Here is a 13,210-nt window from a genome sequence, read left to right as displayed (position 1 = left end):
ATGACATATCGTAAAGGTCCACCCCGGCCCCTGGCATACCACACCCCCTGCCTGGGTTACCACGAGGCCTGTCTTTTCATCTCCACTAACTAACTGAGGCTTTTCATCGCACCCTCTGTCTGGGGTGAGAATGGAAACTCCAGAGGTCCAAAGCTCCATCCAGGGGCCCTCTCAAGAGTCGGGGGAAAGCTGGCCTTGGACGCCCCCAGCGTGAGAGGCCACAGGGCTGGGACAGAGGACCCACAGAATCCTGGAAGGGCACACCCAGACGCCCGTGTGGAGGAAGGAGAGAGCCTGATCCCACAAGTTGTCCTTTGACCTGCACAAGTGGGACACCTGCCTCCTCCCAAACTGCATACACGATAAATACAGGGGTTTTTATTTATTGCGGGGCAGGGTGTCATAGCGCACACCTTCTCCTGAAGCAGAGGCAGATAGAGCTCTGTCAACTCAAAGCCAGCCTGGTCTACATAACAAGTGCCAGGACAGCCAGGGAGAATTTTCATTTTATTTTATTTAGTGTGGTGTGTGTGTGTGTGTGTGTGTGTGTGTGTGTGTGTGTATGTGTACTCATGCAGAGGCCAGGAAAGAGCACCTGGTCCCTCCAAGCTGGAGTTCCGGGTGTTTATGGAATAGCCAGCTCGTTACATGAGATAACCAGGATCTGAACTCTGATGATGCAGCCACCATCTTTCAGCTCAGCGCGTAGTTGTCCTGCTTCTGCTCTTCTCCTTTTCATGCAGGGTCTCATGCAGCCAAGACTGGCCTTGAACTTACTGTGCAGCAAAAATGGCCTGGAAGTCGTTCTGCCTCTGCCTCCTCAGTGCTGCTCTCTGCTTCTATGCCTGGGTCACATGATACTGGAGATGGAGACCAGCGCTTCCGGTGTGCTAGATGGACAGGCACCCTACCGCCTAACCACACCCCTGGCCCTCACCCAGAGTTTATACCCAAAGTTTTCTGTTGGTTCCCAGAAACATCCCTTATAGCTTCTTTGTTGACCCAGGACTGGATCTCAGATCTTCACCTAAAGTATTTGCTCTGACTTAGTGTTTCGTGGCTGATGTTTTCACAACACTGAGGTCGGTTGTTTGAAAGGATGTGTCTCAGACCAATGGCCTGCTATTTCAACAAGACTGCCTTTGTGCGTCTGTGTCAGAACCTCTGGATCCTTCCCAGGGCATATTATCAGGGTACCTGACATCTTTCCCCAGTACTGGTGGCATTAACCTCTGATGTCTTGAGCAGAGTTGGCCAAGTTTTCTTCCTCTTAATCATTTCTTCCTCAATATTTTGTTTACTTATTCCTTCATTTTACAGTGCTGAGACGCTGCCTAAGGCCTTGAGCATGTTGGCCAAATGTTCTACCACTGAGCTACATTCCCCAGCCCTTGGGGTTTTGAGACAGGGTCTTTGTATAAAGCTCACACTACCCTTGAACTCAGAGTGGAACCCAGGATGACCTTGAACTCTTGAATCTGACTGCAACGACCTAGTACTGAAATTGTAGGCGTGTGCCACCAAGCATGATGTGGTGGTTTGAATAGGAATGGCCTCCTTGTGTTTGAACGCTGAGTACACAGCATTATTAGGAGATAGTATTGGAGTAGGTGTGGCCTTGCTGAAGTAGGTGTGGCCTTGCTGAAGTAGGTGTGGCCTTGCTGAAGTAGGTGTGGCCTTGTTGGAGGAAGTGTATCACTGTAGAGGTGGGCTTTGAGGTCTCCTATGCTTAAGCTATGCCCCGTATGGCACACAGTCTCCTGCTACCTTTGGATCAAGAAGTAGAACTCTCAGCTCCTTCTCCAGCACCGTGTCTACCTGCATGCTGCCATGCTTCCCACCATGATGCTAATGGAGTAAACCTCTAAAACTGTAGGCCAACCCCAATTAAATGTCCTTTATAAGAGTTGCCATGGCAGGAGCTGCAGAGATGGCTCAGAGGTTAAGAGCACTGACTGCTCTTCCAGAAGTCCTGAGTTCAACTCCCAGCATCCACATGGTGGCTCACAACCAACTATAATGTGATCTGATGCCCTCTTCTGGCATGCAGGTGTGCATGCAGAGGAGCACTCATCTACATAAATAAATAACTCTTTAAAAAAATATTGCCATGGTAATGGTGTCTCTCCACAGCAATAAAACACTAAGACACATGGCATCTTATATAATAACAAATAATTATTTTATAAGGAGATATTCTGGGACTATAAATATTCTGGTGCCTATTAAACTTTTGCCCATTGGATTTTTGCATTTATTGGTGATTTTTTTTTTGGTGAATTGTTTTTTTGTTTGTTTGCTTGCTTGTTTGTTTTGGGGAGTTGTTTGTTTTAGTTATGTTGGTGTTTTATTTTAGGTAGTTTTGCTTTATGGTATATATATATATATATATATATATACTATTGCACTTTTTAAAGATTTACTTATTTATTATGTATACAATGTTGTCTGCATGTGTGCCTTCATGCCAGCAGAGGGCATCAGATCTCATTATAGATGGTTGTGAGCCACCATGTGGTTGCTGGGAATTGTACTCAGGACCTCTGGAAGAGCAGAGGTTAAGTGCTCTTAACCTCTGAGCCATCTCTCCAGCACCATACAATCTCACTTTATAGTCCTGGCTGGCCTGGAACTGGCTGTGTAGATCAGGCTGGCCTCAAACTCACAGAAATCCAACTGCTTTGGCCTCCTTAGTGCTGGGATTAAAATCGCCACACCTGATTCTGGAATGCTTTTAATTTATATTACACAAATTTGACTCTTTGCTATTTTATGTTTACAGTTCAATGCCACCGAATATATTCCCAGCTTTGAGTAATTATGGCCTTTCTAGCCCCAAGACATTCCATTGTCCTGGAAAAGGGATCTTGTTCTTATCAGCAAGATCACCATCATCTTCTCCCTGCCACAGCTTCTCACAACTATAAATCTTCCTGAATCTATGGCTTTGCTTGCTTTGGGTATTCATTTTCTATATTTTATTGTACTCATTACTGGAGGTGGGGCGTTCGAAGCATCTGCGAGGAGGTCAGAGGACAGCGTGTAGGAGTTGATTCTCCTCTTCTACCATGTGAGAGTGGAGTCAAACTCAGATCATCAGGCTTGGCTCTGAGCCATCTCTCTTGGCTCTCAGTAGTCCATATAAATAGAATCCTGAACTCGGTAGCCACCTTCTCTTTTTCTGAGGATGTGCCTTGAGACAAGGTCTCAACACGTACCCTTGAGTGGCCTGGAACTCACTCTGTAGGCCAGGCTGACCTGGAGCTCAAAGAGAACTGTCTGCCTTTGCTTCTTCGCTGCTGGAATGAAAGGCTTGTGCCAGCACACCGTGCCATGACTTTTCTCCTTGAAAAAAGATCTTAAATTTTCCAGGCAAGTGTCCTGAGCTACATCCTCGCCTACGGTTTTTTATTTGATTTGTCTATTTGTTTTGAGATGGGCGGAAGGACTTAACTACATTGCCCAGGTTGGTCTTGAACTGCTGAGCTTAAGCGATCTTCCAGGGCCAGCAATGGAGCTTAATCAGTGCAGTGCCTGCTTGTTGTGCACAGGCCTTAGGCTGGGTCCCCACCACCACAGTTTAAAAACAAAAGCCGTCACAGGGCCACAAGTAGCCACAGCACACGGGAGAAGCAGACACTAGGGCCATCTACACCTACACAGGGGATTCCAGGCCAGCTCAGAACCTGAGGTGCGATCTCAAAAAACAAGACAGTAAGCTAGCAAGATGGATCATCCATCGGGTGCAGGAGCCTGGTCCCCGAGCTGATAACCCGACTTTGATCCCTGGGAGCTACAAGGTGGAAGGAGAGACTGACTCCTCTAAACTGTCCCCTGGACCTCGGCAACTGCACCGAATTACGCAGCCATATGCAGCACTCTTTGAGCTCCAGGTCAGCCTGGCCTACAGAGTGAGTTCCAGGCCACTCAAGGGTACATCATGAAACCTTGTCTTAAGGCACGCCCTCAGAAAAAGAGAAGGTGGCCACAAAGCTCAGCATTCTACTCGCATAGGTTATGAGGGCCAAGAGAGATGGCTCAGAGCCAAACCTAATGACCTGAGTTTGATTCCAACCCACATGGTAGGAGGCAAGAATTCACACACACACACACACACACACACACACACACACACCAAACAAATAAACATTTACAACATTTTTAAGGATTAAATGATCATCCTGCTTCAGCTTCTCATGAGCCCACAGCCCACATTCCTTCGGATGATATTTTGTTTGTTTGCTAGAGATCGAATTCAAGACTTCATATGAGCTAGGTAGGCACTGAGGCATGAGCTAGGTATGACTGTAACTCTAAAATCTCTTTCAACCCCCCTTAGGTGACTTTTAAAGGTGGCAATAGGAGGAGGTGGGGATGGCAACTGAGAGGGGATGCCAATGAGAAAGGAAGCATGGCGAAGAGGGAAAGCTGAATGGCCGACTGGTGTCAGCTGACCTCCAGGATGCCGCCGCTCCCCTGTCAGGATTTACCCTGTGGATGGAGAAGAGCCACCTGCCTAGCGTTTGGGTGAAGCTGAATAACTTTGGCAAACACATGATTTCATGGATGCTCTGTAAGAGGGCTGAGTTTGTTGTTTTAAGAGAGAGATCATGTAGTAAGAATGTAGCTTAGTGACTGACAGAGAGCCTCCCCTTCCTTCATGTGGGTTCTGTGGACTCACTGAGCCATCTCACCAGCCCTTTTGCTGTCATCAGTTTTTTCGTTTGGTTGTTTTGTTTGGTTGTTTGAGACAGAGTTTCTCTATATAGCCCTGACTGTCCTGAACCTCAATCTGTAGACCAGGCTGGCTCCAAACCCACAGAGATCTGCCTGCCTCTGCCTCCTGGGTGCTGGGATTAAAGGTGTGCACCATTTTGCCTGTCATGTCATTAGTTTTGTTTTTTTTTTTTTTTTTTTTTTTTTTTTTTTTTTTGCAGTTCTGAAGACAGAACCCAGGACCTGATGCATGCCAGGCAACCAGCTGCACCAATTAGATACAACCCTAGTTAATGCTAGATTTTAACTGGGATCTAAGGGACTCCAGGCTGTGTGGGTTGCAGGGGAGGGAGAAAGAAGGAGTAAAGGTTAAACAAAGAAAGGGGAAAAAATATTGTGTAAAAAGGAGGGTAGGCTGATTCACTGGAGAGTGCTGAGTCAACTGTCCATCATTTGACTCAGCCTGGGCAGGTGCAGCTCAGGCTCCTCCTCAGCTATGAGCCCAGGAGAAAATCCAAGCCCCACCTCTCCATCCAGTAGTGCATCCTCTCAGCTCCTCATTAAGAAAAAAAAACTTTTTATGCCCAGCAGTGTGATGGTGCATGCCTTCAAGGCCAGCACTTGTGAGCTGCAGGCCTGGTGTGCAGAATGAGTTCCAGGACAGCCAAAGCTACACAGAGAAAGCCTGTCTCCAAAAACCAAACGAAACAAACCTTATTACATTTATTAGCACTGAAGAGACGGCTCAGGGGTTGAGAACACTACTGTTCTGGCAGAGGACCTGGGTTGGATTCCCAGCACCCACGCTGGGCTGCTCCTACCTGCCAGTAACTCCAGCTCTAGGGGATCCAAGTCCTCTTGGCTCCAGAGACAATTGCACTTCTGTGCATAAATCCACACACAGACACATACACGATCAACACTGATGACAATAAATATAAACTGGTTTTATTCACTTTGTGGGTGTGAGGTGTGATGCAGGTGCACTAGCCACATGTGCAGAGGTCAGAGGACAACCTGAACGTCACTTCTCTCTGCTCTGTAGGCTTTGGGAATAAAACTCAGGTCACTAGGTCTGGCACTAAGCCATATCTCTTAAAAACTATCTTTAACCAGCAGGCCTGCGCTTTGACGGCCCTGGCCCAGACTCTTCTCTCCGTCTGGGATGGGAGGCCCCTTTGGCTTCCTCTCCAGGCAGGAACTGACTGATTTTCTTTCTTTTTTTTTTTTTTTTTAGATTTATTTATTTATACACATGAATGCATGCATGCCTGTGTGACAGAAGAGGGCATCAGATCACGTTATAGATGGTTGTGAGCCACCATGGGCTTGCTGGGAATTGAACTCAGGACCTCTGGAAGAGCAGACAGTGCTCTTAACCACTGAGCCATCTCTCCAGCCCCAACAACAAATGTTTTTAAAATGCACTTATGAAGCCCTGGGCTGATGCACAGAAAGCCATGTGTACCTACGTGCAGTGTGAATCTGGAGAGAGGCCTCTGGGGTTAAGGGCAATGACTGTTGTTCCAGAGGACTCAGATTTGAGGCCTAGCACCCACACAGTAGCTCACAACCACCTGTAGTTCGAGTTCCAGAAGATCCAAAATGCCCTCTTCTGAGCTCTGTGGGTCTCACACACATGGTGCACAGACGTGCATGCGGGCAGGATGTCCATATAAATAAGATAAAAATTAGCAAGATCTCAAAAACATTAATTTAAAAAGAAGAAAACTAAGTACGGTGGTAACTCCTGTAATCCTAGCACTCGGGAGGCGGAGGAAGGAGAGTCAAAAGCTCAAGGTATAAAAAGAAAAAAGCCAGGCAGTGGTGGTGCACGCCTTTAATCCCAGCACTTGGGAGGCAGAGACAGGCAGATCTCTGTGAATTCAGGTTTACACACACACACACACACACACACACACACACACGTGTATATGTGTATGTATGTAGCACCTTCATGACTGTCAGGAATGGCCTGTTCTTTCTCACACATGCCTCCCTATGCCTATGTTGACGTCTCTGACATCCCTTTCCCTTCCTTTTTCCTGGGCCTGGTGTCCTCTGGTTCACTTTCTCAGCGGATAAGAGCACTGGCTGCTCTCCCAGAGGACCTGGGTTCAATTCCCAGCACCCACATGGCAGCTCCAGACCATCTGGTAACTCCCATTCCGGGGGTCTGACAGCATCTTTTGGCCTCTGAAGGCATCAGCCAGGCACACAGCACACAGACACGCCTGCAGGCAAAACACGACCGTATACATCAAATGAGGTAATAATTATAAACAAAATCTCACTGCAGGACTGGGAATGTAACCTGGTTGGTGGAGTGCTTGTCTCACATACGCAAAGCCCTGGGTTGAATCCCTACTTTGTAAAGTAGGCGCGGTGGCATTGCCTGTAATCTCAGTGCTCAGAAAGCAGAGGCAGGATGACCAGGAAGTTCAAGGTGGTCTCAGCTATACAGCAAGTTCAAGGCCAGCCTGAGAATGCATGAAACTTGTTTCAGCCCTACCCACCTCCAACTGAAACAGGGTGAGAGAGATGGCTCAGGGGATGAAAATCACTTGCCACCAAATCTGACAACCGAGTTCAAACCCGGGAACCACACGATAAAAAAAGGAAACAGACTGACCTCTACATGCACGAAATGCCTCATGCTTGTATGCAAAAATAAGTACGTTCAATTGAAAAGAAACCAGAGTTGGGCATGGTGGCGCTCACCTTTAACCCCAGCCCTTGGGAGGCAGAATAGGCGCACCTCTGCAAGCTTGAGGACGGCCTTAACGCACCTATGAAACTCTTGGCCAGCCCGGACTACAGGGTAAGACCGTGTCTCAAAAGTGAAAGAAAGAAAGAAAGAAAGAGAGAGAGAGAGAGAGAGAGAGAGAGAGAGAGAGAAAGGAAGGAAGGAAGGAAGGAAGGAAGGAAGGAAGGAAGAAAGGAAGAGAGAGAGAGAGAAAGAAAGAAAGAAAGAAAGGAAGGAAGGAAGGAAGGAAGGCCTGGAGAGATGGCTCACTGGGTAAAGGAGCTTGCCACCAAGCCTGACAACATGAATTCAATCCCTGGTGCCCATGTGTTCTCAAAGAACCAACTCCAGAAAGTGATTCTCTGACCTCCACAATCATGCCCCTTTCCTTCTAATGTAAATACATGGTTTAAAGATGAGGAGGAGGAGGAGGAGGAGGAGGAGGAGGAGGAGGAGGAGGAGGAAGAGGAGGAAGAGGAAATTTAAAAAGAAAAGAATTCCTCTCCAGGAAGCCCTTCCTCCCCTCAAGCTGTCTTCTCCCCACCCCTGAGCTCTCGCTATGATTCAGCCTTGTTCACAAGGGACTTGGGATGTCTCTATCTCCCTCTGTGGCCACAGCCTTCCCACAGGAAACTTAGGGTTTTGTTTTTTTTGAGGATCGGATGAAAGATGTGTGCCCCCAAGAGCCTCCAACGGAGGAGGGCTGTTGAGCAAGGTTTGGTAATCCAGGAAGTGACCAGAGGGGTTAGGATTCCATTAAAAGCTGTCACGGAGGTTCCAAAACACCCTGTTCATATCCGTTCAGGTGCTCATGGGATCCAGAGAAGGGTCTCCAGCCAGGGGGAGAAAAGCTAGAGCCCTCGGGTGAGCCGAGTCCTCTCCATCTGAGGGGGAACCTTGTCTCGGAATGGATGCTGTGGTGGGTGCTGAGATAGCCGGCACAAAAAGCACCCACGTAATCTGTTAATCCCTTGGTTCCTGTTCCACCGGATATTTCCTGAGTGGAGACTAAGGCATGACACAGCTACAAAACAGGAATTGGTCAGAAAGAAGGGTCTCTCTTCATCAGCTTCAAATCCCTGCTGCCCTTCTGTAGCTCTGGCGGAAGGTTCCGGGGTCCCAAGGGCACAGGACTGGCTCCGTGATGGTTCCCACAACTTTGCAGCCTTTAGCTGCTCAGACCTGCATGGTATGGACAGGCAAGAGCCTCCTCCCCCGACCCTGCTGGCTGCCTTGGCTAGGGAGTACATTTCTCCTCCATGAGCTCAGTCCCCGGGGATTGGGACCTGGGACCAGGCCAAGACGCAGCTGTAGGCATGCGGACTAGGAACCTGAGAACGTGCCCTCAGCTTTTCCTCCCAGGACCGCCCTCTGCGGAGAATCTCCGGCTCGGTCCTCACACCCGGAAAGGGTACCGTGAGAGCCCAGAGCGATGCAGAGAAGCCACGTGTGTGGCGAGGCCCGGAACTCCAGGACATGTGGGCTGGGACCCGGCCAGGCCTGATGACTCGGCCTCCTTAGATCCTCTGATGCCTGGACTGCCAAACTGTCCGGAGTGGTATGGGCACTCTCATTAACAACTTCACCTCCCGGCCCCTCGCCTTCTGAGCATGTCACGAGCTGCCCCAACACTCCACCTTTTCTTCATTCATTCATTCATTCACAAAACCATTTGTTTACTTACTTGTCTGTTGTTTTTTTTTTTTTAAATCACACTTAAATTCTTTATTTTTATTTTCTTATGTTTATCACAGGTGTTTTGTCTACACATAAGTCTGTGCCCCACTAGAGTGCCAGGTGCCCCCAGAAGCCATAAAAGGGCACGGTATGCCCTGGAACTGGAGCTGTGAGCTGCCAGGTGAGTGCTGGGGATTGAACCTAGATCCTCCAGAGGCGCAGCCAGTGGTCCTAACCACAGAGCCATCTCTTCAGCCTTCCTAATTACGTCTTAAAACATTACTCGTTATTTATGTGTATGTGCGTATGTGTGTGCCTGCCCAGCACGTGTGCCCGTGGCATTTGTGAAGGTCAGAGGGCAACTTTCGGGGTTGGCTCTTTCCCGTCAGGTGGGTTTTTGGGATTGATGCAGACCCTCAGCCTGGTGGCAGGTACTTGCTGCACCGTCTTATCAGCCCTATTTATTTATTTACTTATTTCTTTATTTTTGAGGCAGGTTCTCAGGTATTCTAGGCTGGCCTTGAGGTCACTCACTAACTCACTATATAACCAGAGATGACCCTGTTCCTCCTGCCTCTACCCTCCAAGTGCTGGGATTACAGGGATGTAGAGGCACACGGAGCCTGACGAAGGCTTTTTGCACACCTACTCAGTACCAGGCCTTATTGTAGCTGGAGGTAGTCCAAGTCAGAGCCGGTTCCGCCGATGAGTGATAGACAAGAGAAAAGATGCTGGGCACAGTGGCAAGGCTTGCAACCACAGCACTCTGGTCAAGAAGGCCGGCTATGAACTCAAGAGCAGCCTGGGCTATGGAGGGGTGCCCTATTTCAAAAACAAAACAAAACAAAACAAAAGCCCTATCTTAGTTTGCTTTAAAAAAAAAATTTTAACTATTTGTATGAGCATCAATGTTTTGCCTGCATCTACGTCTGTGTGAGGGTGTCAGGTCCTCTAACTGGAGCTGCAGACAGTTGTGAGCCGCCCTGTGGGTGCTGGGAATTGAACCAGGATCCTCAGGAAGAACAGCCAGTGCTCTTAACTGTTGGAAGGACCCTGATGTTCAAGGTTGCAGTCTTCCCAGTCTGGGTAGTCATTTTGAGCTCAGCACTAGATGGGGGACTCCCTCTCCCCAGCAGGGCCTCCGGCTCTGCCTGACCTCATCTGGAGAGTCTTTTTAGGCACAGATGCTCCTAACCAAGTCTGATATATGACCTTTGACACAGCTCCCTACTAGTTCTCTGCTCCCTGCGCCTTTAGGATAATTAGGTTCTGCGTTCTCATTCATATGTCCTGGTTAGCGCAAAGCAAGCATCCTTGAAGTGCCTAGTTCTAACCAATTGTCTGCACCTATCCTTGGAGCCCGCCACACTTCCCAGGGGTACTAGCCTTTGTTCTCCCAAATTAAAGTTGAACTAGCTCCCTAAAGTGGTTCCTGGAGGTCATTTCCATTCTGTTTGCAGCCTTCTGAGCCCTGTGTCTCACCTTCTGTCCCTCCTGCCTTCACGGGCTGGTGACCAACAGCTCCCCAGGGAAGAGGAGAATCACACTTAACTACTGAGCCAGCTTCCCAGCCCTTTAGTTTTCTTTCTGTTGGTGTGATAGAACAGCAAATCCAAAAGCAACTTGGAAACGAATAGGTTTATTTCATCTCATAGTGCAGTGAACATCAAGGAAGCCAGGCAGGAATGCAACAGAGGAAGCTAGAGGCAGGAGCTGAAGCAGAGACTGTAGAGGAATGCTCTTTACCGCTTTTTATAGCTTGCTCATTGTGCTTTTTTATACAACTCAAGACTGCGTACCCAGGAGTGGCACCTGCCATCCCATCCCACATCAATCAGTAATCAAGAAAATGCCTTGCAGACTTGCCTATAGGCCAATCTCATAGCACTTTCTCAATTAAGGTTCCTTCTTCCAAGATAGCCCTAGCCTGTGTAAAGTTGACAAAAAACAAACAAACAAACAAATACAAAAACAAACAAACTAAGCCACACACAACCTAGCAGATAAACAAACAGCTAGGTACAGTATTGCCTAGTACAAGTGTGGTCTTATGTCTGGTCCCCAAAATGGAAACAAACAAAAATATAAATATATGTAAAAGAGCAGAAAGGACCCCACATTCTGGTGTACACCTTTAGTCCCCGCATTCAGGAGGAAACACAGGCAGAATTCTGTGAGTTCAAGACCAGCCTGGTCTACAGAGCGTTCCAGGATGGCCAGAGCTGCACAGTGAGACACTCTCTCCAAAAACAAAACAACAACAACAACAACAAAACGAAACAGAAGACAGAGGGAGCCTGAGAGAGATAGCTCAGCAGTCAATAACACATGCTCCTCTTGCACAGGACCTGAGTTCAGTTCCTGTCACCTACATGGTAGCGCACAACTGCCTATAACTCCAGGTCCAGTATCATCCAAGGGCACCTACACACATGTGGTGCACAGACAGACAAGCAGGCAAAACACACACATGAAAATAAATGAATAGCAGGCTGGAAATGGCTCAAAAGACCCAGGTTCAATTCCCAGCACCCACATGGCAGCTCACAGTAACTCCAGTTCCAGGGGATCCAATACCCTCATACAGACATACATACATACAAACAAATATCAATGCACATAAAATTAAAAAGAATAAAATAAGACATTAAAAACTCTTGCAGCCAGACATGGTGATGCAAACCTGAAATCCGTGCATCAAGGAAGCTAACCTGCACAACTTAATAAGACCCTGTTTCAAAAATTAAAAGGTCTGGGTGTATAACTCAGTAAGAGAAGATTTACCTGACACGTGAGGCCATAGGTTCAATCCTTAGAGCCTAGAGGAGAAAAGAAAACAACAAAAGAAAGCAAAAACCTATTGAGATATCATGGGTAAATGTGGCAGTAAGAAGGGAGAGGATCCAGGAAGGACTTTCTAAGGAGGGAGAGTCATAGAAAAAAAATTAAAGAACAAGTGAGCTGGGGAGGCCAGCAGCCTGGGGAGAGGAAACAGTGAGTAGGCATTCCTGAGGGAAGAAGGAGGCAGGGGCTCTGGGGTAGAGCTTTTTTGTTTTGTTCTTGTTGTTTTTGTTGTTGTTTTGTTTTGAGACAGGGTGTCTCTGTGTAGCCCTGGCTTTCTTGGACTCACTTTGTAGACCAGGCTGGCCTTGAACTCACAGAGATTCGCCTGCCTCTGCCTCCCTGAGTGCTGGGATTACAGGCGTGTGCCACTGCGCCTGGCTTCTGGGGTAGAGCTTTACCAAGAGTTCAAGTGAACTAGAAGGCTGAGTTCCAAGAGGCCTTTTGACACCAAGTTCAGTGGAAACCACTGGAGAACTTTAGTGTGAGACGGTGATCTGGTGACCTTGTAAACAGAACATTCCGAAAAGTCCCATCTTCTTGTCTCTTAGGGGACACCCACCCCCTTCACATGAAAAGCCAAGGCCTTCCATGTGATCCTGCATGGGTTCCCATCAGACCATGGGCTCTGTGGGCTCCCTGCCCACAGTGCTGAGCCCCTACTGACTACCAAACAGTCTGATGCACAAGAGGTAAAATGATTGTCTAATTTAGTGTGGTGCTGAAGCTAGACCCTAAGGCTGCCATGTATACTTGGCAAGCATTTGCCACTGGGCCACTCCCCTGCCTCCCCAGGCCTAGCAACTGCCAATGAGTCAGAAGAAGCTGGGACTTGAAATATATACGACACCAGGACCAGCCCAGTGTCACAGAGCCCCTTGTCTGGATTCAGATACCCCGGTCCCATTAAAATGCTATTGAAGGGAGGAGATGGGGTGGAAAGGGAAGTGGACAGGAGGAGACTCGTTTCAGTTGAGATAAGCTACTGCTGTAGCAGCTTTGGCGAGGGAAAGAGGGAATGTCACCCCTGCTTCTAAGCACTTGTGTTCTTCTGCTCTTTCTTCCTGCTTCAGAGAAAGGAGGTTGCTTCCCTGCAACTCAGTGACAGAGCTGTGCAACTCTTGGCTCAATTCCTATCACTGTAAAATGTTTAAAAACCATATTTAAAATGTTTATTTTATTTTAGGTATGTGTGTGTATGTGTTTGTGTACATGTGTTTGAAAGTGTCC

Source organism: Meriones unguiculatus, chromosome 17, assembly GCF_030254825.1.
Source record: "Meriones unguiculatus strain TT.TT164.6M chromosome 17, Bangor_MerUng_6.1, whole genome shotgun sequence".
Taxonomy (NCBI): Eukaryota; Metazoa; Chordata; class Mammalia; order Rodentia; family Muridae; genus Meriones; species Meriones unguiculatus.
This window is presented reverse-complemented; position numbering follows the sequence as displayed.